Raw genomic sequence first — 7,727 nt, forward strand, 5'->3', positions numbered from 1 at the left:
GGTCGCGTCGCAACAAGCAGAAGCGACGCATTAACGGCGACAATGCTGAGGATACGGCAGTTAATGCCGAATTCAGAGGCTATAAATCCGGTCAGCGGAAAAATCCATTCAAAAGAAATCCTAGGGGCCCGTCCAGTTTGGACTGAATACTCGACCGCTTGTGCCAGATACATGGCACCCCCGAAAAGCCGGCCAATCACACCAACAGGGATTGTTGGGTGTTCAAGCAGGCAGGCAAGTTAACTGCCGAAAACAAAGACAAGGGGCTGCATAGCGATGACGACGAAGAGCCCCGGCCGCCGAACAACAGTGGACAAAAGGGTTTTCCCCCACAAGTGCGGACAGTGAACATGATATACGCAACCCACATCCCCAAGAGGGAGGAGAAGCGTGCGTTAAGGGACGTATACGCGGTAGAGCCAGTCGCCCCAAAGTTCAACCCATTGTCCTCCTGCCCGATCACCTTTGATCGAAGGGACCACCCCACTAGCACCCGTCATGGCGGATTTGCCACATTGGTTCTAGACCCAATTATTGACGGATTTCATCTCACCAGAGTCCTTATGGACGGCGGCAGCAGCCTGAACCTGCTTTACCAGGATATAGTGCGGAAAATGGGCATAGATCCCTTGAGGATCAAGCCCACCAAAACGACCTTTAAAGGCGTAATACCAGGTGTAGAGGCCAACTGTACAGGCTCAATCACACTTGAAGTGGTCTTCAGATCTCCGAATAACTTCCGAAGCGAGGAGTTAATCTTCGACATAGTCCCATTCCACAGTGGCTATCACGCACTGCTCGGGCGAACTGCATTCACCAAGTTCAATGCGGTACCGCACTACGCATACCTTAACTCAAGACGCCAGGCCCTCGAGGAGTAATTACGGTCAATGGAAACACCGAACGCTCCCTCCGAACGGAGGAGCACACGGCGGCCCTCGCAGCAGAAGTACAAAGCAGCCTCTCCAGGCTGTTCTCCAGTCTGGCGATTAAACGTCCGGACACCGTCAAGCGCGCCCGGAGTAACCTACAACAAGACCGCCTGGCACGTTCCGAGCAGGCGTAGCAATGCGGCCCCAACCACAGCCCTCGCAAAAATGCGACACCAGTGCTTCCGTACATAACTACGCTCTAGAAATACCATGGGTAAAGGTGGAGGGGCACCATCACGGCACGCCCGAAACACGGCTTAAACCGCACCAGGGGCTGCTGATTTTTTTAATTTTCTCTTACTTTCAGGACTCCATTCTTCGGAAGGCCTGTTCGGCAGTTCAATTGCCGCACAAATGATGCAAGAACCAGGGAAGCAGACAAGCCATGCTGCATTACGGAACTCCTAGGTGGTCTCTATCACGAGCAGTATACCTGTTTCGCATACCAGTCCGCAGCCTGCCCTGGAACGGACATGTTAAATAGTCCAACCTTTTGCTTATCGCATTATTTGTATCGTTCTGCTTTGATCGCAGCCCTTTTTAATAAACAATGCATAGATTTTGTCTATTTTTGCATTACTTTTTTTTACAAATATATGTTCCCTAACGACATGTTGCACCCGTACACTTTGCTACGGCCAAAATACGCCAGGGGCTTTAGTACCCCTCAATATGGTGTGAGAAGTCCGAACACTTTAACAAGTGCGGCACCCCGAACTTATAGCATTATATGCATCGGTTCCGAATCATGTCTTGGGTCAATAGTTGGGTTTGCCTGGCTTCTATGTTTTGGTGCCTTACGTTCCGCTATATCGGCTAAGGTAGCACTAGGAGAACTACTGCGATTGTGCCCCAGTTGAGCTGGGTGGAGCACCTCAGTAGAGAAAGCTAAAACTGAATGTCATGATGAAGCGAGAGATGGTCGCTGTTCGAGAGGTTTTTCGAGTCCCTAAAGACTTATGCCGCTTCGAGCGAGGAGTCGGCTCTGTCCGGCCAAGGCGTGGATAGCACCCCGAACTCGGTCTTCCGAATACCAGGGGCTTCGCTGAAATTTAAAATTATTGAATTATATGGCTAACTGAGAGTGTTCACGCATTATAGTCCGATTGCCTTGTCCGTTGTGCTGAGCGCCTCCCTCGAAGGACCCAAACATGGGGAAAAGAGCGCTCAGGTTTATCCCCGAACACCACAGCACTAGCGGCACGGGGGCAGAAGCCGACGACTCGCCATCTCTCAGAATTGATAAATAGCCGCACAAAAGGTAATAATTTAAATTCCAACAGCATTGCTTAGCGCATATGAACAAGTTTTTAGCGCACAGGATAAAACGAGCAAGTTTTACTCAAAAATTACATCCTTGGAACATTCATCCGCCACAAGGCGGGCACCCTTCAGAACATCCGTATAATAATTCTCAGGCTTGCGATGCTCTTTCCCCGGCGGTGGCCCATCCTTCACAAGCTTCTCAGCATCCAGCTTACCCCAGTGCACCTTAGCACGGGCAAGGGCCCTACGGGCACCTTCAATGCAGATGGAGCGCTTGATGACTTCGAGCCTTGGACAGGCCCCCACCAGCCGCCACACCAGCCCGAAATAGCTCCCAGGCAGAGCCTCCCAGGCCACAGCCGAACTATGAGGCCCTTCATGGCCTGTTCGGCCACCTTGTGGAGCTCGACCAGCTGCTTCAGCTGGTCGCTCAAGGGCACGGGGTGTCCGGCCTCAGCATACTGAGACCAGAACACCTTCTCTGTCGAGCTGCCCTCCTCGGCTCGATAGAATGCGGCGGCATCGGACACGCTATGGGGAAGATCTGCGAATGCTCCTGGAGAGCTCCGGATTCGGGTAATTAACAAGTAACTCACGTTTATGTGTTTGCTTTGCATAAAGAATTCCTTACCCGCCGCTATCTTTTTCACCGCATCCAACTCCTGGAGGGTCTTCTGGGATTCGGCCTTGGCAGACTTGGCATTTTCAATAGCCATCGCGAGCTCGGACGCTCGCGTCTTTGAGTCAAGCTCCAAACTCTCATGTTTTTTCATGAGAACCTGGAGCTCTTGCCGCACCTTGCCAACCTGGGCCTCATACTTCTGCCGCTCGGTGCGCTCCGTGGCCGCCCTCTTCTCGGCCTCGACCAGCGCTTGCTTAAGGGTCGCCACCTCAGACGTGGCCCCTACGATAGCCACGATAATCCTGTCATTTCTTGCAATTGCACCTTTTTTATATATATTTAAATAAGGTATTTCTTACCTTCCTTGTCCTCGAGCTGCTTCTTGGCCCGCCCGAGCTCTTGCTCGGACTGCTCGAGGTTCTGCTTTAGCGTGTCCACTTCCGCAGTCAGTGCGGCGGATGCCAACAGAGAAGCCTGCATATGCATATTGACTCTTTTTTGTTAGACTCCTGCGAATTTTATTGATCCTCTATTCAGCTTTTGTTCCTGAACGCCAAACAGAGCATCAGGGGCTACTGTCTATGCGGTAATATTATTTACACATTCTTTACTTACCTCAAAGCCTATTAAAAGGCTAGTACAAGCTTTAGTCAGTCCGCTCTTGGAGGACTGAACCTTCTGGACCACCGCACTCATAATGGTGCGGTGCTCCTCGTCGATGGAGGCGCCTTTAAGCACGTCCAACAGATTGTCCGGCGCCTCCGGTTGGACGGGGGTCACCGGCACGGCGGGCTTGCTCCTCTTGGAAGGAGGTCGCCCGCCGGACTCTGGAACCTTTGAAGGTTCCGAAGCGGTGTCCGGCCTAGAGCCGGACTTGGAGTCATAGGGGGTTTTATCCCCTTTACTCCTGGAGTCCGGGAGGTTGCCTTGCGGCGCCTCCAGGACCACCTACTCCTGGCTTGGAACCTGTTGGGACAACACTTCGGCATCGTCCATAGGGCGGGGGGAGGTAGCCGTCGGAAGCGAATTCACATCCGACGAGTCCAGTGAACCGCTCGATGATGCGTCGAGCCGGTCTTTGGGTGGGCTGCATAATCATATTCGACATAAGGGAAAGCTGTGCAATAAAGGAATACTATGAATTACTCTGCTATTCGGATACTTACGATTTCGCCAGGGGCTTGGCCGTGAGCGGCCACTCCTCTCCGCCGTCGGCGTCGGTGGAGTAGTCCGAAGGAAGGGTTTTCCCCTTCTTGGACCCTTCGGCCTCCCTAGTAAGGGCGGCCTTCCTTTTCTTATCTCCCCCCGCTGGAGGGGGAGAGGTCTCTTCTTCCTCCTCGTTTTCACCGGAGGAATGCGCCTTGGAGCCCTCGGATGATGAACCCAACACCTCCTGGCGCCGAGCACTTTTTCGAGTCCCCGTGGCCTTTTTCGTGGCCTTCTTCTCCGACACCACATGGGGTGCCGGAACCAGCAGCTTCGCCAAGCGGGCATCGGCTGGGTCTTGGGGCAAAGGAGCCGGATAGTTGATCTGTCTGGACTTCGCCTGCCAAGCCTGTCAAAGGTAAGGGAGCTTAGATCCCGCATAGAGTCAAACTATGAAAAACTAATACCCTGTAAAAGGTACAAACAACTTACCGCGCTAGCGTGACGCTGTGTGCTGAATCCGCGATCCTCGGTAGCGAATGCGGGAGCCTCGGCGCCCTTGAAGAGCACCTTCCAGGCATCTTCGTACGTCGTGTCAAAGAGCCTGCTCAGAGTTCGGTGCTGCGCCGGGTTGAACTCCCACAGATTGATGAAGGCCCGTTGTTGACACGGGAGGATCCGGCGGATGAGCATAACCTGGACTACGTTGACAAGCTTGAGCTGCTTGTCCACCAGGGTTTGGAGGCATGTTTGCTGTCCAGTCACCTCTCCTTTGCTGCCCCACGACAGGCCCGTCTCTTTCCAGGACGTGAGCCGCGTTGGGGGTCCGGACCGGAACTCGGGGGCTGCGACCCACTCAGGGTCGCGCGGCTCAGTGATGTAAAACCACCCCGATTGCCACCCCTTCAGGGTCTCCACAACGGAGCCCTCGAGCCAAAAGACGTTGGGCATCTTGCCCACCATGGCGCCTCCGCACTCCGCCTGGTTGCCGCGCACCACCTCCGGCTTGACATTGAAAGTCTTGAGCCATTGGCCGAAATGGGGGTGGATGCAGAGGAAAGCCTCGCACACGATGATAAACACCGAGATGTTGAGGATGAAGTTCGGGGCCAGATCATGGAAATCCAAGCCGTAGTAGAACATGAGTCCCTGGACGAATGGGTGGATAGGAAAGCCCAGTCCGTGGAGGAAGTGGGGAAGGAACACTACCCTCTCATGGGGCCTTGGGGTGGGGAGGAGCTGCCCCTCTTTGGGAAGCCGGTACGCGATGTCGTTAGACAAGTATCCGGCCTTCCTCAGTTTTTTGACGTGTCCCTCCATGACGGATGAGACCATCCACTTGCCTCCCGCTCCGTACATGGCTGGAGAAGGTTGAGGTGGGAAGTATGGACTTGGGCGCTGGAGCTCGAGTGCGCGAAAATGGATAGGCAAAGGAGGAAGAAGGTGTAGGTGAAAAGGTGGATCCTTATCCCCTTATATGGGTGGACGCAACTACGTGTCCCCACCAGCCTGGTAAAACTCGCTTATCTCCAAGCGCCGTAATCAATGGCGCGGTTGGGTTACCCACGCCCGTATTGATGAGAATCCCGGAATAAGGGGACACGATCTCTGCTTCGACGAGACGTGCCAAGAAAACCGCCTCGCATGACACGCCGAGGTGGGACAATAAAATGATTCGAATAAAGGCTTGGCCGTGGTGCGACGTCACACTACGGAATACGTCAGCAGATTAGATTTGTGTAAATATTATTCTCTCTATGGCAATTTGTGGAAACTTATTTTGTAGAGCCAGACACTATATTTGTGTTCAAAATCTTCTATGAAGTACTTGGAGGAGGAACCCGCCTTGCAATGCCGAAGACAATCTGCGCGCCGGACTCGTCATCATTGAAGCCTGGTTCAGGGGCTACTGAGGGAGTCCTGGATTAGGGTTGTCCGGATGGCCGGACTATACCTTCAGCCGGACTCCTGGACTATGAAGATACAAGATTGAAGACTTCGTCCCATGTCCGGAAGGGACTTTCCTTGGCATGGAAGGCAAGCTTGGCGATACGGATATGTAGATCTCCTACCATTGTAACCGACTCTGTGTAACCCTAACCCTCTCCGGTGTCTATATAAACCGGAGGGTTTTAGTCCGTAGGACAACATACAGAATAACAATCATACCATAGGCTAGCTTCTAGGGTTTAGCCTCTCCGATCTCGTGGTAGATCTACTCTTGTACTACCCATATCATCAATATTAATCAAGTAGGACGTAGGGTTTTACCTCCATCAAGAGGGCCCGAACCTGGGTAAAACTTCGTGTCCCTTGCCTCCTGTTACCATCCGACCTAGACGCACAGTTCGGGACCCCCTACCCGAGATCCACCGGTTTTGACACCGATACCGTGTCTAACCCCCGCTTTGCGTAATGTGAGACTGCCCAAGGATTTCAAGGGAGCTTGTAAGGTACCAAATTACATCGCCATTTGCAACCGGAGGCATGGGTGGAGAGCTATGAGATGGCAATGGAGATGTTAGATGTGGATGGGGCAGTGTGTGCTAAATATTTCACCATGATGTTGGAAGGAACAACTCGCACTTGGTTGAAGAGCTTGCCAACCAACTCTGTTGGATCATGGGCCGAATTGAAGCATCGGTTTATCAAGAACTTCAAGGATACGTGCAAGCAGCCGATGTCAATCGTGGATCTGGCCGCTTGTGTCCAAGAGGAAGGGGAGTCCACGACCCATTGGGTCAAACGGGTCTCAGCAATTTTGCATTCATCAGATCGTATCAATGCAGACACTATAGTGTTAACATTAGAGGGCAATTGTCGTTTCAAACCGCTAAAACAGAAATTGGGAAGGCTCAAATGTCACTGCAATGATATGTCAACACACATGGCCGCTTTGGTTAAATATGCCGATTCAGATAATACCAAGGATCCAGATTCAGAGGAGGACAACCCGGAGAAAGGTAAGAAGAACGACAATGCCAAGGGTCAACAACATAATCCGGCAGGCCATGGAAACGGTGGTAAGCGCAAGGCCGATAGTAGCTTGGACTTTGTTGCAAATACCAACGCGTAGGAGAATGGCCAGCACTGTAAGGGCAAGCAGCCCCAGAGGGGTGGAGGTTCAGGCCCCAATTTGGAGCGCTTGTTAAATCAGCCCTGTCCAAAGCATGGATCGAAGGAGAAGCCGGCATCACATCTTTGGAAGGACTGTTATATCATGCGGGATTTCAAGAATTCCAATATGTTCCAATATGACAACGGCCCGCCCGGCGGTTCAGGAGGAGGTTTCCACGGGCCGGGTTACAGAGGCGGTGGTTCCGGTTTAGGGTTTCAAGGCAACCAAACCGGACACGTCAGTCAAGGGCACCAAGGCAACCAGGGAAGTTACAACCATCAGGGGAATCAGCAGCAGCAGCAGTCGGGTTATCAGAGCAATCCCAAACAGCTGAACAGCGGGCAATATTATGTCTTCACTACTAGTTTGTGCAAACGTGATCAGAAGCTTCACAAAAGGGCAGTAAACTCTGTTGAGCCGGCAGTACCTCAGTATTTACGCTGGTCTGAGCAACCTATTTTGTGGAGTAGATATGATCACCCACCCCAGGTTGATAATCCAGGTCACTTGGCCCTGGTGGTGGCCCCTCTTGTTGGGGGATACAAGTTTACCAAAGTACTCATGGATGGGGGAAGTAGTATCAATATTTTGTATTATGATACATTCCGCCGTATGGGGTTGACAGATAAGGATCTTAAACCGT

The sequence above is a fragment of the Triticum urartu genome, chromosome 2A (assembly GCF_056163025.1).
Source record: "Triticum urartu cultivar PI428250 chromosome 2A, HENAU_Tu73, whole genome shotgun sequence".
NCBI classification, from domain to species: Eukaryota; Viridiplantae; Streptophyta; class Magnoliopsida; order Poales; family Poaceae; genus Triticum; species Triticum urartu.